Source organism: Sceloporus occidentalis, unplaced genomic scaffold (assembly GCF_023333645.1).
Source record: "Sceloporus occidentalis isolate IW3139 unplaced genomic scaffold, rSceOcc1.0.p SCAF_6, whole genome shotgun sequence".
Lineage (NCBI taxonomy): Eukaryota > Metazoa > Chordata > Lepidosauria > Squamata > Phrynosomatidae > Sceloporus > Sceloporus occidentalis.
The window spans coordinates 134,919,608-134,946,640 of record NW_028316986.1 but is presented as its reverse complement, the minus strand read 5'-3'; the positions used below and the strand labels follow the sequence as shown (position 1 = coordinate 134,946,640).

The 27,033-nt window shown below is 39.7% G+C and overlaps 1 protein-coding gene across 7 annotated transcripts in view; it reads right to left on the bottom strand.

The window, feature by feature from the left end:
- MYT1L (myelin transcription factor 1 like) overlaps positions 1-27,033 on the bottom strand; it is a 444,499-nt gene that overhangs the window by 315,834 nt on the left and 101,632 nt on the right. For 5 of the 7 annotated variants that reach the window (XM_089531035.1, XM_089531033.1, XM_089531034.1 and 2 more), the window contains one exon: positions 24,258-24,297. The exons of the other annotated variants lie outside the window; for them this stretch is intronic. The gene's annotated coding sequence lies outside the window, so the exon portion shown is untranslated. The remainder of the gene's footprint in view (positions 1-24,257; positions 24,298-27,033) is intronic. 7 annotated transcript variants of the gene reach the window in all.

Sequence of the window (27,033 nt, the reverse complement as noted above, 5' to 3'; positions counted from 1 at the left end):
GTAATGTAACATGCAGTTTGACTGACAACAATTGAAGCTGTCTCTGTGCTGCAGCTTCTAAAACCTTCCCTTGGGTTTTCAGTTTTCTATAACCACCTTGAAATGCTTGGGCTGAGGTACTGAATTTTTTTTCCACCAGTATTCTTTATGACCTCTAGTGCTGCTGCCACAATGCAGAATTAATGCAGTTTGACACCACCGTAACTGCAATGGCTTAATGCTGTGGATTCCTGGGATTTGCAGTTTGTTATGGAACCAGAGCTCTCTGACAGAAAAGACTAAATATCTCATAAAATTACATATTCCAGAATTCCATAGCATTAAGTCATGGCAGTTATAGCAGTTACTCCATTAATTCTGCAGTGTAGATATAACCCAAGTCTGTACCCCAGTCTATAAACTTAACCAGGATTAGTCTTTCAGTGCTTTCAATGCTATGGCAAGTGCATACTGCCATCTGGGTACCTTTACTTTAAGAGAAGATATTTAAAAATATATAAAGAGGTAGAGAGATAATCCCAATGGTTGTCTTTCCTCAGTGCAGTTTATTCCCTGAGAAAATCTCACCAAAGTCCTCTAACAAAAGTTGTTTCTATTTGGGTTGGGTTTGTGGGCTCTTAGGAAGCTAGGGTTGTAAAAGGGCCCTATGAATGTATATTAATTCACATTTAAATGAGATTTCATATTTGATCTTTTATCAGAACCCACCTTTCCTTATATTTGATCTTTAAATCACTACCCTTTAATCATTTGCCAGTCTACAGGAGACGCAGACTACAAAGAACAATAAATAATGAGTAGGAATGTAATGATTTGTCAATTAGTTAGTGTTAAAATATTATAAAATGACTAACAAGGTGTTCACAATTAATTAAGTTGATTTTTAAAAAAGGATACGAGAACTTGCATAAACAACACATGGGAGGCACCATATTAGAACAAGTATTCTCTTTTCTTTCATATAACATCAAAAAAGTATTTTTTTATTTCCTTGAGAATTATTATTTTATTAATATGCAAATGTATATAAATTTAAATGTATTCATTGACTAAAATTCATAATTAATCTCTTTAATCTGACAATAGCCCTAAAACAACTATGCAACCATATGCAGGGGTGCAGTCATAAACTGTAAATGTTAAGCATGATGAACAGTAATGAATTTATAGCTAAGTTAGGAATAACAAGTCTTTTAAAAATAGGTTTCAGGACTCCTACAGAATCATTTTAGGGAAATTAAAATTATGAAAAAGCAGTAAAACTTGAACAAAACCCTCATCTTCTCATACTTTGGATATTTTCCACTTACTTCTTGATTTATTCTGCAGATCCGACGTAATTGAAGAAATATGTGCTCAGTGTATTTTCCTCTTAATATTGAACATGAACCATCAGATAAGAAAAAGTTTAGGATCTGTGAAAACTTTACAATCAGTTTTATTTATGAGCTTAGTGGAGACACATTTCTTCCAATACAGTGGCAGCCCACTGTCTTCAATATGTGATCCCTGCATTTAGCAGATATATATTGGGGATTTTTAAAGACTTAGGCCTGTTACAGACTGCCAAAATAAAGCTACTTCGAGTCTCTTTGGAGGTATGCTATTTAAATGATGCATGGGTCCTAAGAGTCTGGAGGTCGCGCCAAAGCCATACTCCATTCCTAAGCCCTGGAGTGCAGCTTTGGTGCAGCTTCCGGATTCTTAGGATGCATGCATCATTTAAACAGCATACCTCCAAAGAGACCCGAAGCAGCTTTATTTTGGCAGTCTGTAACAGGCCTTAGTTTCTTGAGGTGTATCTACACCGGCTGCTTGATTCAAGGCCAGTCCAGAGCATTATGCCAATGACAATGGCAACCACATACATCAGGTCAAATCGGGGGCAACACTGTATCATTGTGCACACAGTCCAGCGGGGCCAACATTGCATCATTGTCACGGGCCCGACCCCTTCTCCCCAATGTCCCCAGTACTACTACCGCCACCCTACCAGCCACAAATCCCTGCAAGAGCCTGGCCAGCGCCATCATTTCTGCTGAAATCAGAAGGGGTCATATAGACATGTGTCCAACAAGCAGGAAGTTGCTCTACCACCTTCCTGTTGATCACATGGGTAGCCCATTCGGACCTCAACAGAAGCAACGGTGCCAGCCTGCGTCTCACAGGGAGCTGCTGGGCCAGTAAATCAGTTGTGAAAAATAGGACCTGATCCAGCTGTCCAAATAGCCAAGAAAACTGGAAACATTCCAGAGTTTCCTTGAAAATTCCAGAGTAAACTATGGGTTCTATTAAACCAGATTAAAACAGTGGTTTTGCTGCATGTGGCTGTCTGTTTTCTGGACAGATCACACCAAGACTGGGGTGTATCCAGTGTTATCTTCTTAGTGTAGACAAGCCTTTGGACTCATTTCCATATTTCTCATAGGTCCTTCATTTCCAACATATTAAAACTCATTGAATCAGCACAATGAGAAAGATAATCAGGCAATGAAGAGAGCACAGGTGTCATTTTTAGTTTATTGACAGCAATTGCCCGATTCTATCCTGCCAATAAACACCACATTACTGTACTTCACAAATTATCCACTAATATGTGTAGTTTAAGAACCACACCTTAAGGGATCACCTTACGCAATTCATGGCTATAATCCATGGAGTTCAACAAGAACCTTCAATTTTAAATTAAATGATTAATGAACAGCTCACTTTTCCCCCAAATGGGACTCAAAACAGCTATTATATACATTTATAACAGAACAGCTAAGATGATAGGAAATACAAAAGTTAAAAAGGCATTAAAACATAAATCAAATTGAAACATTTAAGACATTATATTAAAACCTTAAAAACATGAAATACATGCTAAAAACTGAACCCATAATTGTCTGCCCTTCTTCCCTGGTCAGTTAAATCTGAAGGTCTGTTTAAACAAGAAGGTCTTTGCCTGATGATGAAAAGACAACAGAGAAATCATATCTCCTTGGGAGGAAGTCCCAAAGCCTAGGAGCAGCCAGCAAGAAGCCTCTCTTCCATGTCCTCACCAGCCAAATCTAGGAATGTGGTGGGAGAGAGAGACAACCTTCCCCTGTACATTGTAAGACCCATACAGGCATGTACATGGAGATATGGGCCTTCAGACGGTCTGCACCCAAGACTAGAGGACAATGGTGGAAAAGTGAGAGGGGAGGTAAGGCAGCATCTAAAAAAGCTCTTTAACTGTTCTAACTTGTAAATTGAAGTTAGCAGACATTTTAGTCATTCAGTCAAGATTATCCTCAAAGACCTTGAAAGGTATTGAACAAAAAAGCCAACAGACAAGTCAGATTTAACCTGCTGGGTGATGTGATTAATTATATTCCTCTCGTCCAAAGACCTCATGGGCGTTGTTGAGTTTCTGGAAATTATCAACATGCACTACTCTTGTTTATAATGCAGGGACCAACTCTCCAATATGCATTCTTCATTTAAAACTGAGCAAATTGTAATCCCTAGTTACAAATCCAAACACAGTGCACTCCTCTTTTATCATTTATTCAAACTCAATTCACCCTGCTAGTGGCTGGTATCAAAGACTGTCTGAATCTTTCTGGGGAAATTTTTTATTGGATCTTGGTTAACAAAAGCAGTAGAAAAGAATGAAGTATCCTCCCTTCTTGGGGGAACTTACTGAAAGCAATTAGGAGCAGCCAGTTCTGACATCAGAAAATATTTTATTTTATTTTATTTTATTTTATTTAGGACTGTAGGAGCATAGAGGGGATCAGAATTGACAGTGCTGGTTAGGGGATTCTGGAAGTCGTAATCTAAAAAAGCAGCTTTTCCCAAACTCTGGGAAATACAGGAATACAGAAAACTAACTATGGCAATATGCCAAAATTATTTTAAAAAAAATATTAATGTAACCCAAGATAAACAATTATCCTAGCCACATTATGTTACATAACCTTTTCATTTAGTTCTTTTAGGGCACATTGACAATATATCTCTAATTTTATTCCTGATAAATGCAATTGTACTTATTTTACCGATAGCATAATAAACACAAAAGGACAAAAAAGTTGAATCTATGAGATCTTTATGTGGCCTGAATCCAAGCTGCATTTATCCACCAGCTTTTCAAATATGGGTGCCATGTTTGAAAAACCACAGGATAAGCGTGGCTGGGATCCAGGCTCCATACAGGTTGCACTCACTCGGCAGTAGCTGCGTGCGATAACACTCGGTTTAAAAATTAAATGGGACTGTGTCCTGTTGGGAATAAGACACTTTAATTACCATGTGATAATCTCTTCTAGCTTCTGTGTAGTCTAAATGACCCAGAAGAACACCTCAATATGTATCTAGTCAATACCAGGCCCAGCACAAGGCAGCAGCAAATGGCACTCCAACATCCACCCAAGTTAATGGACAAAGTGCCCAAAATTTACCAAGCTGGAAGGCATTTTGACATGTTTGGAGCCCGCCTCAACCCATCAGGATCAAAACCAATTTTGCATATATTTTCCCCCCAAAAAATATCTTGCCTCAAAATGTGCTAAAATGTTTTCTAGGCACCCAGAAAGGCCCCAAATCACCCCTATGTCCCATAGAGGGCTTGAAGGGGCAAAAAAGTGTGTGTTTTTACAGGATTAAAACAGGCTTTCCAAGGTCTCCTGGAGGGCTAATGTGGCCACCTAGTCTGGCAGGCCCATCCAGATTATTTTTAAATTGTGAATTTTGAATGATGAATTTTAAGTAGTGGATTGTTTTAATATGTATCTGTCTTATTTGTCCTTTTAAATTCATTTGTGTTCTTAACTGATATTGTGTGTTTGTTAATCTGTTGGTGTTCCTTACCTTGATTCATAGGGAGTGGCAGATAAGAAATAAATGTTTTTGTTGTTGTTCCACAGTTGCCCACCTCTATGCTAGATGAAAGTTTGGAAATGAATGTGGATCTCTGCAGCCAGATAAAAGGGCTCCTTCTTAGAAGATTTCTTTGCTGGGTCCATCCTGGAGTGCTCTCCTCTCCTTGTTGCTGGGTCAGTGACCATTTGTTTGCCACCACTTCTATCTATTGGCATCTCTTAGGGTTCAGTCTGCTATGCCATTCAGAATGGAAGGGCAAGGCTTCTCCTCCTTTTCTTTGCTATTGTCCTTGCCCATTTGTTTATAGTGGGAAGAAGAACATGAGCAAGAAGCAGCAACAAAAGGGCCAGAGCAATGCAGAACATGCAGAAGTTTTCTGGCCAAGGGGCCTTGGTAATTGCCCAACTAAGGCCTGAAATATATGGGCCAAAAGTGCTGCCTTTGGGCCGATCTGGGGGCATGGCATGCAGATGGCACACACACCCAGATCAGGCCATAGCTGTGCCACAAACACCTAATAACTAAAATAACACAAAAGAAGCACAAAAAATGCTCCTTGCTGGTGGTCCATTGTGGACTGAGTCAGCAGCCAGCATCAGGACCGTGGCATCTGGTTGCTACTCCCTGTTGCGAACAGAGAGAGACGAGCACTGGAGCAGCCAAAGGCCACTCCAAGCTACCAGTCTGCTTGACTCCTGTATTGACCTCTGAGGAAGATCCCAGTTGTTGCATTTGTCTGATTGCTTTTGACTGGATCAGGGATACATGGCTTACAGATGCCTCAGTGCATCTTCAGAAAAAGCATGTTGGAGTGCCTCTCAGACTGCTGCCACACTACAGAAATAATGCAGTTTGGCACAACTTTAACTTCCTTGGCTCAACCCTTGGAAGCCTGGGATTTGAAGTTTGTTGTGGCACCAGCGCACTCTGACAGAGAAGGCTACCTATGTCACCAAAGTACAAATTCCAGAATTCGACAACATTGAGCCATGGCAATTAAAGTAGTGTCAAATTACATTGATACTGTAGTGTAGATTCAGCCTCAGATGCAGGGTAGAAACAAGTTCTACTCTTAAACTGAACTTTAAATAGCCATTCTGTTCAGAGGTTTTACCAAGAGAGCAAATTCTTGTTCAGGGGCATGATTTTTATTATTTGTTTGTTTGTTTGTTTGTTTCATTTATATGCTGCCTTTCTACTGGAAAGGGAGCCAAGGTAGCTCACAGATAAAACTGTTCAAAAACTTTACACTAAAATTTTAAAAACAATTAAGAACAAATAAAATAATCTTAGCAAAAGAGTATAAAATTTCATACAAATATACAAAGGTTTCTAAAAATTCTAAAGTGCACCCCCCCAATATAAAAACCTCTCTGATGTTGATTATATATTAAAAGCCTAAATTAATGATGTGGTAGTGTTTTGGTGTTAGCACACACTGCAAACCATGTGTTATATTTGGGGTCCCCATATTTTCATATTTCCTATCTGGAGCCAATATGTTCTTAAGAGATCCCAATGACTTTTTTGGAACATTAGGTGAGGTTCTCAGGAGAAAAGAAGTGAAGACCTGAAGACATGTGGACAATATGTCCAGGTAATAACACAGTTAAGACTAAATGGATGTATTAATTGCTCCTTCTCCTTCTGCATTTTCTGTTGCTCCACGAGAGAAAGGAGATCTGAATACATCGAACTAGTAAGCCAGTTCTCTCTTTTTGCACCCTGCCATGTCCCCAGCCAAATCTCCTGTCCATTCACCCTGGGGTTGTTCTCATCCAATCACTGTTTCTGTAATCCTAAAGGTAAAACCATCCAGAATCCCATGCTTGATTTCTCCAAAAGTACATCAGGTCTTTGTTACCTTACAAGAAAGCCATCCCTAGATGCTAGTTTTCAGATATAAATATTGGATTCAAAAGCTTATCCTCTGCACATACAATATGCATACAGTTTTTCCAGAATGCGTTCTGTGTATGGTCTGTGTCGTCCATAGACTTCGGTCTGAGCCACTCCTGATTTCAGTGGTCTACACTTTGGACAGGTTAATATCGCCCTTTTGAAACCCCTCAAACTCCCCTATCCAGTTGCCGTATTTCCATTTCAGTTAGTTATGAATGCTGTGTCTGTGTGAATTGATGTTTTGTGTGTGTGTGTGTGTGTGATTGCACTCTCCATTTTTCTAAATACAATCATTTTAATTCACTCAAACCAAACCTGGAATTCTCAATGGTACTAAAGGTCACCCAGCGTCTTGCAAAGCTAATTTCCCCAACATTTAAAGAAACACTGACATCCTTGTTGGGGACCCCCAGTCCCCCCACCCTTTAGGAAATATTGGTTAACACACACACACACACTTTATGCAAAATCAGATGCCAATAGACAGAAGTGGTGTTAATTTGTAATTGATTGGGTTTTTCAGTAATTACCTGTGCAATTATATGAAAAGCACTCTGTTTTGCTTTACACACCCACACATAAACACACTTCTTTCTTCAATTTTACTCCTCCCCCCCCCCCCCCCACTTCATGCACTTCTATAGTTTATGAAACAGCCCAAGTAAGGGAAATTTAGCATTTCAATTTTAGGTTTCCTGACAAGAGCAGGACAGTTAAAAGTGGCATTGGTGCAACCTTCCTGAAAAAAAAAGTTGGTTTAACAGATCAGTTATTCAACAAGAAAGAACAAAGAAGTAAAGAAGAAATGTTAAGACAGTGTATACGTCTTGCTGAAATAGTCTTATGCCAAACATAACTACATACAAATGCTATCCTAGTTAATATTTACCTTCATTTTAAGAATGATTTGATAATTCATTTTAAAGACATAAAAAGTGCATTTTAAAGAGATACAAAGCTGCTAGAAATTTTCTTTTTTCCTACAGATTTGTAAAAATACAGCTCTTGTTGTTGTTGTTGCTGTTACCCATCATTATCACAATTGCTAGCAGTAGCAGTAGCACCCTTCTTCTCCAACAAGAGCATTCTTCTCCAACAGTAGGAGCATTTGTATGTAATTATATAGCTCTGATCAAGCAAATCCATATGAAACTATCTGCTCTGTAACCTCCCCAGTTTTAGCACATATATTTTTTAGAATTTTGGACACTGACATTGGGGAAAGTCCAGAATACTCTGATCACTAAAACCCAGCATATGTTTCATAAAAACAAGTAATGCCAAGCTAATCGTATGTCTTTTTTTAAAAAAAAATAGCTAAAGATTCAAATTTGGTAGTTCAAGAGAACAGTATGACTGTAGTACTGTATATACTGATTTCTCTAAGACTTTTGACAAGGTCTCCCATGATGTGCTTGCAGACAAATAGAAAAATGTGAACTAGATAATGCTGTTTCTGAAGGCTTTCACTAATTCCATCAGCTGACATCAACTGTGTGGACTACTACAAATTCCACAGCTGCTACCAACTGGGGGGTTCACTCATCTCTACCTCTGCCACCACTGTGAGGACCTCCTCTTACCTCACCATTGTGACCACCAACTACGCAGTGGTTCCCCCGGCCCGGGATTGGAGGTTTGTCCACCCGTCCTGAACGGGGTCACGCTCCCCTTGAAGGACTCTGTTCGCAGCTTGGGGGTGCTCCTGGACTCGTCGCTCCACCTTACATCTCAGGTGGATGCGACAGTCAGGAGCACCTGTTATCAGCTTCGGTTGATACGCCAGCTGCGACCCTTCCTGGGCCGGGGGGACCCTGAAACGGTGGTACATGCCCTGGTAATCTCTCGTTTGGATTTCTGTAATGCGCTCTACATGGGGCAACCCTTGTACCATACTCAGAAGCTACAGTTGGTTCAAAACATGGCAGCTAGACTGGTCACTGGATCTTCCAGGGCCAGCCATATAACACCAGTACTAAAAGATCTACACTGGTTTCCCATCCGCTTCCAAGCGCAATACAAGGTGTTGGTCATTACCTATAAAGCCCTAAATGGCTTGGGCCCAGGGTACTTGGAGAACTGCCTCTCTCCATATAATCCGCCCCGCACACTCAGATCGGCCGGGAAGCAGCTGTTGAGAGTTCCAGACTCGAAATATGCCACAACAATGCATAGGGCTTTCTCCATCTCAGCCCCTCAGCTCTGGAACTCGCTTCCTGGTGAGCTCCGCTCGGCCAACTCCCTTGACCTGTTTAAGAAGGAGTTAAAAACCTTCCTGTTTCAACAGGCTTTTCCCTAATTGCTCCCATTGTAGCCTCTCCTCCCCCCCCCCCCTCATTGTCATTGTCTTGGTATATCTTAGGCTAGCTGGATATTGTTATATTGTTAATTGTAATTTGTGCTCCGCTATTTTAATGTATATTTGCTGTTTTATAGTGTTTTTATCTTGTAATGGCATTCTCTGTAACCCGCCTTGATCTGTGGAAAGGCAGGCTATAAATAAATATTTTATTATTTATTATTATTATACTGTGTGAGACTTTATGCATTTTATATCCCCACCAAAACCCACAAAGGTCCAAAACACACTGCAAAAACAAACCAGTTTGAGACCACTTTAGCTGCCCTGGCTCAGTGCTAGGGAATTCTGGGAGTTGTCGTTTATTGTGGCACCAGAGCTCTCTGACAGAAAATGCTAAATGTCTCACAAAAACTACAGTTCCCAGGATTCCCCAGCATTGAGCCAAGCAGGTTAAAGCGGTTTCAAACTGCATTATTTCTGCAGTGTGTTTTGGATCTAACTTTCATTTATTGCTGACATGATAGACACTGTGTATCTGAACTTGAGCGTCTCAATACCTCTTATGTAGCATTACTGTGTGCAAAAGTGTACAATGCCAAATTAAGTTATTAAATAGAAACTGAGCATAACATCAACATTACTTATATAATACATATAAATCCCCTTAGACATTCAGCCAACCACCAGTCACTCCAAACATTCCATATTCTCACACTCTCCCAACAGATTATTACAGGGGTAGGCAAATGTATTATAGGACAACTGTGGAAGTTTTGCAGTGGTCACGGGTGGTCAAGCTTTGTCTTCTGTTCTGTTATCTGTTTGAGTTTTCCAGGGCTCTGTTTTGGGTCCCCTTTTGTTTTCTCTCTACACATTGTCCCTAGAAAGCACATTAGTTCTTTTGGCTTTTCCTATCATTTGTATGCTGATCACACTCAGCTATATCTTTCCACCCCTGACCTTTCTCCGGGTCTCGAACAGCAAGTTTCATCTGTCTGTCTCTCAGTGGATGCGGCATCAACGCTTGAAGCGTTCCTGGAAGCGGGAATGCACCCGGGCTGTATTCGGGTGGCAAATTCAGCAGCAAAACCCTTCTGATAAGATCAGGATGCAACCCAAATTGAAATTTAAACTGGAACAGGTAAGCCAAATTAATAAGCCAAGCGATAAGCTCCTTAGCTAAACTACTATAGTCCCAAAAAAGGCTACATCATATAATTCTGCTGATTCCTTAACACATTTAGCACATTCTCATAAAATATGACTGACCAGAATTCTGCAAACACTTAATATGCATGACTATGGCCTCCCAGATTTATCATAAATCCAGTAAAATGCTAGCAGAAATCTATCTTTGTGTATAGCTTTTAAAACAGAGTATCATATCAGCTGCAAACTACAGGGAACACATAGCTTTTCCTGGCAATAGAGAAAAGGTGAAGAACCAGAATACAGGGGTATATTCTCATCTAAGAGTTTTTTTTAATTACTGTACACTAAACAGGCCAGGAGTGATTCTCTTCACTAGCATTGTTAATAATCATTAATACATTAAAGCAAGGCTATGAAAATCTCCTGCCTTGATATATTGCAAGATTTCAAGTAAGAAATATTACAGCTTAATTTCCTCTGCCTCACTTACTATAGTGGCATCACTCTCAATTCAAGACAATACTTCAACTGAAGATAAATTTTGCTGTCTAGGTATGCATATGGAGACCATCATGTCTGGAGAAATATACATTCAAACATGCTTTGCATGCAGTTAACACAATCTAGTACCATTAACAATGATGCAATATGTATATTGAATACAAGTGTGTATGTGTGTGTGTGTGTGTGTGTGTGTGTGTGAGTGATTGAGAGAGAGAGAGTTCTAGCTGATGAAAGTGACTTCATCTCTGTTATAAATTAACATATTATTTTTTTTTATAGTGAAACCAAGCTGCAACTGTCTTTCTTATATTCTGTAGCTCCTGGAAGCAAACTTTGAGGCTGTCTTGACAATTTATTTTTAATTATTATAAATACAGGCAAAGCCTATTTTCCTTTGTGTCCATCTCCAGCAGCAGCATGATGAGAGCTGTGATTTTGACACGTGATCCACAAGGCCATCACACAGAGCTCAGATGCCAAGCTGCAGAGAATATTCTTCCAGCAGCACCTGGCTCCTTGGTGAGCTCCACAGGCAGTGAAGCTGACAGCTCTGAAGTTGCCTGTGGGTCTGTCATGTAGTTAGGTTACTAGCTGAGCGACTTATTCTACTCAACGCCACTTTTTTTTTCCTGGCTTACCTTTGATCCTGATACATATTTGCATACCATTATGCAGTAGTGAAAGCTCCTTGCAAATCTAATATGAGAAAGTGAATCTCTGTGTGTGCATGTGTGTAAGGCACAAACACAACTTGTACATTTATATGTTGTCAAAATGTATGCATTGATCCTTAGGCCATAATCTAATGCTGTATTCTACTGATAAAAAGAATAACAACAGCACGAATTCAAATCCTAGTCTCCAGAGTCATAAAATTAATACAAACGATGTGAGCATTATATCTTAACAGTGCTTTTTCATTTTTAAAGAAGCCACACAGATGAACAACAAATGCAATAAAACCTATAGCTAAAAATACAAAAACAATAAAAAGATAAAATCCACTAAAACAATTAATTAAAAACCGTGAGTAACTGGAACATTAATAAACGAGGAGAATAATCTAAAAAATGTCTAGGTAGAGAGGTACATTTTTCATAGATGATAGAAACACAGAATCACTATTCTGGGAAACCATTCTACACAATAGATGCCATAACAGAGAAGGCCCCCTTTTCATGCAGTAACAAAATGAGCAGTGTTACACTGTGGTATGTCAGAAGTGACAATAGCTGCAACAGCAAACCTTATGAAACACATCAAGCTGCCTTGTATCACTGGTCTACCTAACCCAGTACTGTCATTCCTGATTAGCTATGGCTCTCAGAGCTTTGGATTCTTTTCTAGCCCTATCTGGAGGTGGGAGGATTAAAGCTGGGAACTTCTGCATAAAAGCCATGTTCTCTGCCAACTAAGCTATGGCCTCTCCCTTGGCTACAGCAAAGAAGCTGGAAAGGCTTACATAATTCAACGTCCCTCACCAAACAGTTCCATTTCAATATCTAAAAATGTAAACAGGTTTTAAAGACAAAAGTCCTTCCTAAAACATAAAACAGAACTGAATTTAAGCACTGACGTAAGTAAGACATTCCTCCCTTCCCCATCTGTTTGATGCAAGAATACCATGTTTTCTTTTCTGCTGCCATTCATATTCTGTCATTTCCCTCCAAAGGGATTCTCTTCCCTCTGAAATTTATTCTTCAGCACTTCTGTGAGCATTTCTTGCACTCCTCCTCTTCAAGTATGTGTGCACATTTTAGGACCAGCTCTGGACCACCAATTTCCCTCTTCTGCTGCAGTCATCCCAATTTCTACTCGCATCTCACAGACTCCTGAGCTCACCATTTATTCTGTGACACCTTTAAACCAATGATACCAATACTAATGCAATTCTGTCAGCATCGCAGTCACTTCAGTCTTTCCTTTTCTTCTTTGCCATCTGCCCCAGACAATGATTCTTTGATGCCTGTCAGTCATTAGTACCCTCACACATTCTATAATTGCTGAAGTCATCATTTACCGGCTGATCTTCATAATGAACCTCAACCTTAAAATAACTTGTTTCCATAGGGATATTTTACACCCACTCTATTTTGCTCAGTTCAACATTTTCCATAATCTGTGCTTCCCTTGTCTATGATTAAAATACATGATTCTTCCAAGTGCAGAAATCAAGCAAAAGGAACTGTGAATAATTTTTCCTCATTTTTTGCTGCCAACAGGAAGACAAATCAGGTTCTTCAGAGGAAGTGCAATCACTCCATTTGTGCTGATTTTGTGAAACAAATGGGAATATAGTACCCCATAGCTCTAGAAAGACCCTGAATCAGTAGAGATGTTTTTATTAAGATGATTGCAAAATCCAGGAGCCTGACACACACTGGTGTCAAGAGTATGTATCTGCTCTCTAGCACCCAAATTGTTCAAGGAGAGAGCAAACAAGTTTCTCCTAACACTCCAATGTGCTCACAAGATTATATTCTATTTCGTCTTGGGGTGTAGAGATGTCATTTTCACAAATATTTACCCTTTCTTCATTGCAAACTTTGTTCAAAGCCACTATTTCTTTCCCCTTTACCTTAGCTTTACCATCTCCTGGGACAAATCTACCCCCATTGTAATCATCTATTTCTTCACTTATCTTTCTGCACTTTCTCCAAAAAACTTGTTGTTACTCTCTTTTATACACAGTCTTTGATTCAGATTTCTCTTCCCCTTCTATTCCCTTAATTTTGCCCAGTTCTCTCTCCATTTCTATTTTGGCATTCCGCACATGTATTTTCTTCTTGTTAAAAAGGTAAAGGTAGTCCCTTGACATGAATGTTTAGTCATAACCAACTGTAGGGGGGGGGTGGTCATCTCCGTTTCTAAGCCGATGAGCTAGCATTGTCCAAGGACTGCTCTGGTAGTCATGTGGCCAGCATGACTGCATACCTTCCCACTGAGAAGTGGTACCTATTTATCTCCTTGCATTTGCATGCTTTCGAACTGCTAGGTTGGCAGAAGCTGGCACTAGTGACAATATTTCACCACATCATGCAGCACCCGGGCCTCAAACTACCAATCTGCAATCAACAGAGTCAGCATCTTAATCACTTATGCCACTGCATCCCCTTCTTCTTCTCGTTAGTCACCAATTTTTTGTAACACTGCATCAAAGAGTTGGTCCTGAATATGAATCTAGAATCCCCAGACTGCGGGTTTGTATTTATCACTACCTGTGGGCAATTGTGGTGTTTTCGGGGGGCAGGGTTGGTTGGTTGGTTGAAGGAAGCAATCTATCATCATTAGATATTCTAGCTACGGCCCAGAATACTCCAGGGGCAGCCTGGAGAATTATGGCTCCAGAGCTGCCCTGATTCCTACAGTATCTGACACTCCCATTTTAATGCTGAGGACAGAATGCAACAACAAGAACAACAACCAAAATTCTTTCTCTCATTAAAGTGTGAGGTTTCTCTCTTTTATTATTATTATCTCCTACCAAAATCTAGGTGTTTCACCACTAGGATACTTCACCCATTTAATGGATGCTGGAGACAGTGTCTGGAATTCCAAATACAATTTATTTTTGTTAGGCAATATCAACTTTAACTTTTCTTATAAATTAACTCATATGTATGTAGTCATCTAATAAATTGTGCCTTCACAGAACGTATGACCAACTGCAATGCAGTCCGATTTATTCTAATTATGTCTCATTCTCAGGCCTGGTTCAAGCTGCATCTTTGAGGCCTTTCTCTCAATTCCACCACCGCTTCAGACATGTTCAGTGAAGATGCATAAGGGCCTTCTCAAAGGCTGCTCCCAGACCACAGATTTTCCTTCCACAGGAGGCTAGGCTTGCCTCTACTTTTGCTCTTCCTGCACCAGAACGCAAAGACCTTTTTATTTAGGTAAGTCTTTGGCTAGTAACTGGTTGCTGTAGAAGGATTTTTGTAATGGTGGGCAAGGGGGGCATGCACCATACCTTTATTCTTATTGTTCATGTTTTAAATACCCTTAAACTGTTTTACATGCTTCTGGTTTCACTAGGATGGCCTATTTGCTTTTAACTACTTTTATTATAATTCTTTTTATTATAGACTAGCTGTACCCAGCCATGCGTTGCTGTGGCTCAGTCTGGTTAAATGGAAAAGAAAGAAAAGAGAAAGTGCACATTTCTAAAAAATGTAATTTCACAATGCTTGTGGGTATACAATATTTTTTGCTGTTCCATTGTCTGTGTAGAGATGGAGATTGTGTGGTTTGCTGACTCTAGAACACGCAACATATAATTGTCCATGTGAGAAGCAATCCGTGTCTAGATCTAAACTAGATTGTAAGCCTGAGGGCAGGGAACCGTCCAATTAAAATGATTGTATGTACAGCGCTGTGTAAATTTACAGTGCTTTATAAATAAAGGTTAATAATAATAATAATAATAATTCTAAAGATTGGCCCTGAGCTTTATTGATGGTGATTACAAACGCCAATCGAATATTTAGTATAGCTTGTGTTGTTACATCCAACAGATGGTGCTGTTTTTTTTAAAAAAACATATTTTTACCTGTCACAGGTGTGACATCTCTATAATAGTAGGTATATGTATATAAAAACATGCGTGTATTCGAATGGAACGTTGTGTCAAAATTTCAAAGCAATCGTTGAAGAACTTTCAGAGATTTAAAGTTTTGAACAAATGAACATTTACATTTTATTTATGTAGATTATATTAATTTAATCTATAAAAAAACTTTGGGTCTCATAATAGGAGAAAGGCAGGATATAAATTAAATAAATAATAGCTCTGCATAATCTGTTTTGATCTCAGAAACTGATATAGCTATCGAGATTCCTACAATTGCTGACCAATAAAAGTTAACATAGAAAAGTTATGGATTGCATTTAAAGAGCTGGGTATACCAATACATCTAATTGCCCCAATGCACAATCTATAGTCAGGATGATACACTACAGTTAGAACAGAATACAGATGAACAGAGTGGTTTCCAAGTGGAATGGAAGTTAGACAAGGATGCATCTTATCACCCTGTTTGTTCAACTTCTACTCAGAAATGAAAAGCAGGTTTAGATTCAGAGGAATGAGGAGTAAAGAATGAAGGAAGGAATATCAACAATCTAAGATATACAGATGACACCACAATACTAGCAGAAAATAACAAAGACTTGAAACAGCTATTAAGGAAAGTCAAAGAAGAAAGTACAAAGGCAGGTTTAATGTTGAACATTAGGAAGACAAAGAGCCCGTACAGACAGGCCAAAATAAAGCTACTTTGGGTCACTTTGGAGGTATGCTGTTTAAATGATGCCAGATATATCATTCTTCTTATGGAGAATTATGAAGAATGAGTATTTTTGCAAATATTCTTCACATATTCACATTCTAGTCATAAAATGGATACAGACACAACCACTTTTATAGTAGGAAAACATCTTTTCTAGCCTGGATTCCTTGTAACACCTCTTATACAATATACATGGAGATTCCATACCATAGAGAAGATAATTTTCTTGTTACCAAAAAAAAAAAAAAAATCTGCTAATGATATACACACAAATGTTCATTTGTAGGAAGTTAAAAAGAAGGGACTCTGTCTTGGTGACCTGAAATTAGCTATGAGGCAGACAGGATAAAACCGAGTAATAGGATATGGAGAAAGAAGGCATTTTATAGTATAACCAATTAAGGTATAGTGGTCCTCCACATTCGCAGCGGTTAGGGGACCAAGACCCCCGTGAATGTGGAAACACACACACACACATATGTGGCAGCCATTTCCAGGGTGGGAGGAGCAGGGGAACAGGAGCACTGCTTTCCTCTACTCCTCCCACCTTTGAAATGCCAGGAGAAAGGATGAGCCAGAACAATTATATTGTTCTTTTAAATTGTGAGCTGCTTTGAATGCCAGTTCTGGGAGGAAAAGAACAACAACAACAACAGGAGTAGCAACATAATAGATGCAGAGCAGAGCTCAGTGGTCTTGTGTGAAAAGCACCTCAGCTTCTTCCTCTTTCCTGTTTTCAGTGTCATCCTTCCCACTCAACTATAACTCCTCACCTCTGCTTTCACCATTTATACAGCAGCTTTTAACTTGCCTTTGAAAATCATATTTTAAAAAAGTAAACAAAGCAGGCAGGCAGCATTTTATTTTCTGATCTATTTCTCCCACTGCACATTTAAAATAAAACATTTGCAAAATTTTATCACATTGCATTGTTTTAGCCTGTTTCTCTGGCCATATCACAGCTATCATGCTATCTATATTTCTCTCAAATTTCTTACCTGGCTTTTGTGATATACCCAACATGTCTAGCAAGGCACAGGTCTTTTGTTTCTGGCCATATCACAACTATCATGCTATATTTCTCTCAAACTTCTTACCTGGCTTTTGTGATATGCCCAGTATGTCTAACAAGGCGCAGGTCTTTTGTCCATGAACAAACAGAGGTAGTCTACATCTTAAACCTTGTTAGCTCTACATTATCTGTCCACTCACTTATTTCATTCTATTGACGTCTAGCATCATGGCATGTACTGCCCTTGTAGTTTCACATCCATGACCAGCATAATAATTTCACAGACACCAATGAAAGAGGTTAAGGACAGAGCAGAATATCTGTTGGAGCTTGCCTGGCCAATGTCTCAGTATTAAAATGAAACTAATCAACACTAGAAGGAAGCAACCCCTTTCCTCATAAACATACTTACACACTTCTGGAGGGTATCATTAACAAATGCCAAATCATCATAACAAATACTCCTCTCGATTTAAAAACAACAACAACAAAATTGTAGCTATGGATATTGGTACTCAGTGATCTTTGTTTGAAAGTGGAAGTCTCCAATTCTATAAGAAGTAACAAATCCCTGAAGTAATCAGAGACATGATTCATGGAAACATGATCATTACACAAGGAATAGAAGGACCAGGTGGTTGTTTGCAACTATGAATGAACCACTGCAGTCTGTATACCACAGACAGAACAAACACTTTACATCACCAATGCTTTTCTATGGATACTATGCATTGTGACTCATCCAGTGCTAATCAAGCAATGACATACTAAGTAACGTAAATGCATGTGTGAACTGGCTTTTAAATATTACTAGCTCATTAGGAAGCCATCATTCCATGAATATTCATAGCTAATTCATCATAAACATCACTTCGCACTTATCTACACTGAAACTTAATTTTCTATCTTTTGGTTGCTTTCCTATAGTTTCTGTTATTTACATTGCAGCTGATATACCAAAAGCTAAATACTCCTGCAAGGCTGCAATATTCAGCGAGGAATTGTAACTCCCAAGGATCAAAGAGGAATCCAGATGTGTTAAGTGGATCAGATCCTATTATATTTATAATGTTGTTGTGTTGTTGTTGTTGTTTTAAAACTTTCCACAACATTTACATTTTGCTCACAGGAGATAGTAGCATGCACATAGGGAATACTGTACAACACAGACCTGCTCATTCACATAAAGCCATATCAACAAAGCACACACTTCCACATGTGAAGTAACTGCTCATGTAAAGTAGTCCATTCACAAGAACAGCAGTGAAAAAACACTAGCTTTCCTTTTCACTTCTGTGAACTAGTAAAGTAACATTCAAGGTATATCTTTATAATGTTTGCATGATTGTATACACTTTTTCACTAACCAAAGCAATTGTCTGCATTTTCACATGTTTGCATTTTTACCCATGTGCATTTTAGCAATATATGCATGTTTTGTGCATGTGGTTTTCTAAAATATTTCAGAAGCCTCAGATACATGTGGATTTCTAAGGCAATCCACTGCCTATGATGAGAGGTGCAAAAAGAGTACTATTTCTGTATGGAAATGCAACACCAATATCCCTAGAAGTAGCATATAAACAATTAGGCAAGACAAAATATAGGAAGCTTGCCATCATTCTAGTAAGGTATGTGATCTGATGGTGCCACCTAGCACTCAGTTCTTTTTATACCTCATAGAAGGGAAAGTGGGAGTTCAATAGCTGGTCATCACTGAATTATCACAGAGTACTATGATGAAAAAAAATTAACTGCCATTGCTTGACAGAATTTCTTGGACTAAAGGGAGTACTAATGGACCTGTCTTCTCCTACCTACTGATTTATTCACATACAGGGCAGGTCACTAATGACAAAATGAAGGCATCCAATGGCAGCAAAATAGCATGGTACAGAGTGGCTGTACCTGAGTTCCAACCAAAGCACTGCTTCCCAGCAAAGCACTCCACAGTTGTAAAACTTTCCACCATAGTCAGCCATTTATTTATTCTTGGAATTCTTATTAGCTAGCCTGAAGCAAAAACACCAATGGCTACATCTCCATATTTTGAAGTCAGACAACAATTTAGTATTAATCTGAGAAGAACCATGACAAGCAAATCAGAACAAATTCACTCATAGCAAGAACATCCACAACATGTGCTGATTTCAAAGAATAGCATTTTTATTCCAGAACTGACTCACATTCAACAGTCCTAGAGTTATATGCTGCAAGAAAATTCAAAGAGCACAAAAATATGTGCACCCTTTACGAGACGTCCAAATTTCTTCACTGGGCAATAGGTTTTTTTAAAAAAAATGGGAAGGGGAACTGACTTAATGAGACATATGTATGCCATCAATAAAAGAGTTTTTGTGCTTCACTCAAGATAAATGATGAAAAATATGGATTTGGGCATTTTTGTCTTATGGCTATTTGGTTATTCTGCTTTTTGTAGATTCAGAAAATCTAGTAAGTTTCATTCAGACAGATATGTTTTGAATATATCAGTTATTATGACACAAGTAATCATGGATTATAGAATCAATAAAAATGGCAGGTTGTTTACTTGTAACTTTGAGTGGTCATCTCTGCCCTCACACAAATTGGTCTCACACCTGTGCAGATCCATCCATGGAATGTTCCAGACCTGAGTAGCTTTTGGCAATAACTCCACCCCTTTGGACACCAGCATAAGTAGCACCAAGACCTACTCCTCTCAGTTCTGATGTCTGTCATGAGAAAAGAGGCAAGGAGGGTGGGTTTGTGTGAGGGCACAGGTGACCTCTCCAAGAACTAATTACAAGTTAGTGACCTGTCCTTCTGCTTCATGGTCTCTATGCCTCACACAAATGGATGATTAACTAGCTTACCAATTGAGGTGGGGCAGATCAGCTGAGGACAGATGACAGGACCATCCAGCCTAACTCTGCATATGTCCATGCTCTGCAGTCAATCTGACAGTGACAGATGAAGGTAGATGACTGAGCCCAGGTAGTCACTCTGCAGGCCTCCGGCAAGGAGACACCTCACAGCCATGCTTGAGAACTGGAAACAGCACAAGTTGAGTGGAATCTGGGTTTGAGTGGCATGCTTTTCTTAGTGAGTTGGTATGCTAAACTGATTATATCCACCACCCATCTCAGCAGTCTCCATAAGTAAACTGGAAGACCAGTTCTACGTCCCCCATAGTGGATGAACAGTCAATAGGACTTATGGAGGGAAGCAGTACAGTGAGTACTGATCCAGACAATTCAAGATCTCCATTTGGGATGAAAAATGTCTTGATTAAGGTGGAATGGGGAAAAAATCCCACCTTTGGAAGAATGCAGGATTGAAATGGAATACTATCTTATCCCTATAAAAAAAACATATAGGGAAGGTCCGAAAGTAGAGCTCAGCACTCATCTGCACCCTTTGCTGAAGTGATTGCCACCAAAAAGATTGTTTTCAGAATCAGTAGGTAAAAGTCGATTGTGGCCATGGGTTCGAACAATTTCTGCATTAATTGGAAGATGACCATAGAGAGGGACCATGACCAGGTCTCCAACAGGTGGATAGAGGTGTGGGAGATCCCCAAGAAACCTATTAGGCAAATTACTCTGAAACAGGGATATCTCCAGGTGAGATACAGGCTGATATGACTCTGTGGTGGCCAGGCAGATCTGCAGCAACAACAGAGAGAAGCCAATCTCCTTGAAGTGTTGCAGAAAAACCATTGCATTCACTCATCAGTAGGCAGTGACAGGAGACCAGGGGTCTAAGTGAAGGTGCAAAACGAGCACCATTTGAGTGTACATGAACAGTGTGTGGAAGGCTTTCATGATGCCAAGAGAATGGAATGAATGCAGTCATCTAAAGCTTGCAAAGGCACTAAGTATTTATGTGAAATCATACACAAGAGTTTCATTCAATTCTCTGCCTGTCGACAGGGTTGGGGAGTATGGGAGCTGAAGGTAGTCCCAGTGGGACATATGCAAGAAAGAGGCAAACCAGGGTGCAACTAGAATGCAGTTGGATGAGTCCTCTTATATCTTTACCAATACCCTCATGAGGAGAGAAAAGGGTAGAAACAGATAGACCAGAAGACCTTTCCAGATCAGGAGAATGCATTGCTTACCAAGAGTCTGCTGAGGCCTCTCTTGGTGCATAAGCACTTGCATTCATGGTTCCTCTCAGAAATGAATGCATCGATGGTGGGAGATCTCCATATATATGCTCTCAGCATGAAGGACCTCTTAGATAGAGTCATTTATATGCTTCAACTGTTGTCTGTCTCAAAGAGTCTGTCAGAGTGCTGTCTTGCCCCAGAATGTGTAGGGCCAATGGGACAACTGACTGGAGTATGCATCAGTCTCAGAATCTCAGTGCCAGAACATTAATTGCAGAAGATTGTGCGCCCCATTGCTTGTTTATTTAATACAATGTGGTCACATTGTCTAACAACACTTGGACCATAGTGTTCTTGATGGAATCCTTAAATGCCCAGAAGGCCTTGACGACTGCTGCCATTTCCAGGGCATTAATGTGGAGACTCTGTTCCTGCTGAGACCACTTCCTTTGGACCATTAGCCCAGCATAGTGTGCACCCAGGCAAGAGTTGTGGCCTGAGGAGGATAGAAAGGCATGCTTTGTTTAGGTTGCGGGACCAAAGCCAACAATGCAGTATGGAGATGATCTGACCCGGTATCATTAACCTCTTGTCCAGCATGGTGTAGTGGCTTGAGCACTGGACTACAACTCTGGGAGAGGAGGATTCGAATCTCTGCTCAGCCATGGAAACCCACCGGGTGACTCTGGGCAAGTCATACACACACAGCTTTAGACAAAGACAAAGGCAAACCCACTCTTCTACAAATCTTGCCAAGAAAACCCTGTGAATAGAGTTGCCTTAGGATCACCATAAATTGGAAACAACTTGAAGGTACAGCAACAACAACAACCAGGGATCCACCATCAGGTTGAAGTACTAAAGGAACCATATTTGCAGTGGATGAAACCAAAGCCTCATACATGAGTTTATCATCATGGCAATGGCAAAGAGACTAAGTAGTTGCATGACAAGTCTTGCTGACTTGTACTGACAGCATATAATTGATCTGAGCCTGGGTGGTTTGCACCCAATGTAGAGTGAGAAAGGCTCAAGCAAGCCTGAAATCTAGGACCACCTCTATGAAGGATAGAGCTAGAGATGGGGTGAGCTGGAATTTTTCAAGGTTTAAATGAAGTTTCAGATCGACCAGAAGGCTAAGCGTCTTGCCTGTGTCCTTGTGTAATTTATGTTCCGATAGGGTTGCCATCACCCAGTTGCCCGAGTACAGAAAGAACCTTATCCCCTTGGTCCAGGGGATAGGAAATGAATACTGCCATCACTTTGGTGAAGACGAGGGAAATCACAAGTACTTCCTGTGCTGAGACAGAGGCAACTGGTAAGTAGGCATCCTGTAGATACAAAGAAGCCAACCAGTCTCCCAGTTTCAGGAAGGGAAGAATGGTGGCTAAGGTGACCATCCTGAACTTCCTGGGATGGATGAAGTGGTTTATGCCTCTTAGAGGTCATTCACACATTGTTGTTTTTAGTGTGACTATGTGAACAATCTCACTCATGAATTCCGGGTTTGTTATTCACACTATGAAACTGCATTTATATGCATCTCTGCATGTTCAGTTGCTCACATGCGTCAGCACTCATGATTGTGTTGATGATCCGAAAGTATTGGAAACATGTCCAATCATGCAGTTTTATCCCAGTTTATCCTGGGTCTATTCACTTCAGTTTTTCACACATCCAAGAATCCGAATCTTGTATAAAAACTTGAAAATAAATCTGACATCAGTTATCCTGGGATAAGTGGGGGGTGGGTGATGGAGTACCCCCTCTCTCAAAAAACTTAATCAGATTAATTAAAAATGCATGTGAACAACATAGATTCAACCCAGATTACACCAGGATTATTTCCACTGTCTGAATTGGGCCTTAGATTAATGATAAACCTCAGCGAATCATACCTCTTTGCTATAGTGAAATACTAGGAGAAAAAAATCCAGTAAGGGACACATGTCAGAAAAGTTGCTCAATAGTATCTTTTTGGAGCAGCATTGTGAACTCTTTGAGTACCTGCAATTGGAGAGTGTACTGGAAAATTCCTGATAGAGACAGATGAGCAAACTTGATCACATAATCTACATGGATGACGGTAAGTGTCCAGGAATCTCAGCAAATCTATACTCATTTGTTGATATTATACAAAATGGTGGTGCATACACAGAAAGATGGTGACTCAAGAACATAGGCAGGTAACATGGTAGACATGAGCAGTACTTCTCAAGTGGCAAGAGTGGCTACTACTGGGAATGTGATCTTCACTTTCAACTTACTTTTCCTAAAGCAGCAGTTGGCAACTGCCAGAAATTGGCACAGCTGCATTGTCACTCTACAAGAACCTTGAGGGCTGCATCAACTTTGTTTATCATTTCACCTCAAAATTTTGGGTTTTTTCTATTACTCAAACAATGGTCAATAGCACTCTCTCCAAAACCTCTTCAGGGTACTACTTTGCTGTGTTTCAGGGATTTTTTATAACACTTGTTCATACTAGGGGCAGATTTTTTTCCAAACCAGTACACTATATCCAGTGTCGCAGAACTTGCTTTCTGAATGCTGATGGCTAGATGATCTCTCAAGAGAAGTTCCAAGACCCAATCTCAGAAAGACTGTCCTCTGAGTGCCAATAGCAAGAGATTCTCAATAGAAGTTCTGTTATACAGTGTTAGCAGGCCTGCTATTTGGAGGGGAAAAAAACAAGTCTTTTTTTTAAAGGTGGTGGTGCCCAAAAGGGCTTTAAGCACAGTGAATTTGAGGCTTAAAATGATGAGGAGCCAAAGAGTCCCGAAAAAGATTTTTAAAATGGGATTTAGTGGAAAAATATTATTGAAAACTCATTCTTTTAAAAATGGGACAAATTCATAAAACCAATTTCTCTGTGAAAAATGAAACGCCTTTGTTCATCGGTTTGAACCACAGCCGTTACTGTTCTTCTTTATTTCTTTACAAATTTCAAACCTTCCTTTTCACTTTTGTAAGATTGATGCCTACTGAAAATGCCTATTGAAGCTAAAATCACCTTTGTGTTAATAACAGAACCCACTGCTCAATCTCTGCTGCAGAGTGAAGACACAGTATCTATTTTGCAACCTGTTGTGTATAACCATTCTGTTTAAAAGTATGTACTACATCGTATGGAATTCTGACATGAAAGCCTACCTCAGTGTCACGAAGTGATACTGCTGCCAGGGATGGTTCTCTGTAAAGGAAAGAGAAAAACAACTAAGATTTTTTTCACAGATGTCTATATAAAAAAATGAAGAATGACATGAAATTTTAAGACCACTAAATCATGTTTGCAAATATATATGTTGTATATCTCAGTTCGCCCTTTGAACTTAGTTCAGAGTTTTTGCTTCTTACTAGTAATTAAAAGCACTCTAAATGCACCCAGTTTTGTACATTCAGAAAGCATCTGATTAAATTCTTAGAATGTGTTCAGGTCAATTATGTTTCTGAATTTCTTTCTACAATTACAGCTTCAGCTCATATAGGCACTGAGCAGATTTACCACCTGGAGTTTTTTTAGAAAATGCACAATCACAAGCATGGAAGTAACTGCTGGCTCAATGTATGTAGAACACAAAACTTTCACCACTTGATGATAACTGCACAGAAGTGAGGATAGGGCAGAGCTACTGTAAGAGCAGGGATTCCCCTGCATATGTTGCTGGACCACCATTCCCAGCTTCACTCTTGGCTATCGTTAGGGCTGTGGGTTGCAGTCCATTAACACATGGAAGGCCATATGATTTCCACATCTATGGTAAAAGAAAAGTAAGCCCAAAAACTCCCTTGGGATCATACACACACACACACACACAAATATAATTTTATATTTTGATTTATGATATAATATACATAAATATATTAATATTATCAACATTACACACACACTCACTTTAAATAACATTCAAAGCAAAGGCAACAATAGCACAGTTCATGGGCAAGTATGGCCACACTGGCCAAAAATGGAAAATGCATACCAATTACAACTTCGAGTTTTTCTAGGGACATTTTTTTTTGGGGGGGGGGGGGGTATGGGGATTATATGTGAATGAGGATAAACTGCTTCTCCATTAATAATTGGTTGCTATCGGTGTGGGGGGGGGGGGGGAGAGAGACAAAAAAACCTGAAAAATCTGAACATTTTTAAAAGTCCAGATGCTGAAGTTGTAGAATCACTAAAAAGACCCTGGGAACTGCATATGGCTTATATTGTGCACCCTTCCAACCCCTATCCTAAATTATCTGTTTTATTGTCATAACATTAAAATAAATATGTGAAGGTGGCTACCTATAGTCCTATGAGTAAAACAGAAAGAATATAGTTTTCTAGGAGTCAGAGACCAGAATTCAGGTGCCTTACTCTCTGATGTTTATCACACTATACTCTTAAAGTGCTACTATTCCACTTTGACTCCTCTAGCTGCCTCCTGTTGCATTCTGGGATTTGCAGTTTTAAGGAGGGGTATTTAGAATTCTCAGGCCTCTTCCTGAGAATTCTAAATACCCCTCCTTAAAACTGCCAATCCCAGAATGCAACAGGAGGCAGCTAGAGGAGTCAAAGTGGAATAGTAGCACTTTAAGAGTATAGTGTGATAAACATCTCTGTATCATAGTGCAACTTAAGATGGGGGGAAATGAGGAGTCCTGGTGGTGCAGTGGTTAAATGCCTGTACTGCAGCCACTCACTCACAAACCATAAGGTTGTGAGTTCAATACCAGCAAAAGGGCTCAAGCTCGACTCAGGCTAGCATCCTTCCAAGGTCACTAAAATGAGTACCCAGATTGTTGGGGACAATTAGCTTACACTTTGTAAAGCGCTTAGGGAGTGCTTAAGAACACTGACAAGCGGTATAGAAATGTACTTGCTATTGCTATTGCTATGCCTAGAATGAGCGTCACTGGGCCTATCTGCTCTGGGAGTGCCCAGCACTAGGTGTTTCAATTATTTCAAACTGTACCTGCAGATCCTTTCTCCCACATCCAAACATTTCTTGAGGTATCACAAGTTTTCTGTTTCTTAGGCCCCATTCACACTACAGAAATAACCCAATGTTCCCATTGGCCCCAAATGCACCCAGTGCCATTTATAGGGGGGCATGAAAAAACCCGCTTAACCCAGTGTATTCGATATCAGGTCCTTAGGCACATCTTTTTTAAAGGTCTAGAGGTCCAGACCTTTGGTAGTGTAAATAAGCTACCAAATCAATCCAGCTCGCAGGGATCATTCCCAGACATGGGGACACCTCCATGTTGAAGCAAAGCAATGTATGTGTGGAGAGGATTTAAATGCCTCAGAGAGATTTGATCACATTAATCGTAGTAAATGTATGTTCACATTGGGGCTGGATTTTACTGTTTACATTTTTTTTTGAAAAAATTAGAATCTAATTGCTCGACTTAGATTTGCAATTCATGCCCTGAGTTAAAAGCTCATTTTTAAAGGTTCAGTTTGTTCACCCTCAGTATTGCATATGGTTCAATTTGTGGTTCAAAAATTAGAAATTAAACTTCTTCACCTTCAAATGCAATATTTCTTTTGTAGGGGATGCAAACATTAATCAAACATTTGCTAGGGATGTGTGCTATAGAAAAGATTGGGAAATACTGTCTTAGATGGTTGTGCTTGGTTTGTCTGTGGGTGTATTTTCCTTGATCTCCCCTCTCCCCCAGGTCACACATCACATCCTGGTTTTCAACTAAAGCTGCAGTGTGAAAAGGCATCCTTCCCCCCTGCAAACTGAATGCCTCATCATAGAAGGGTCTGCCTCAGGATCTGAAAGCAAGACAGCAAAAACAGCCAATAAACCAACCTCAGGAGCTGGTTCATTTTGGTTCCGATTACACCTCGAACTGATGGAAAATATTTCACGATAAGCCAAGCACTGTATGAACATCCAAAATAAAAAATAATAATTAAAAAAATGGG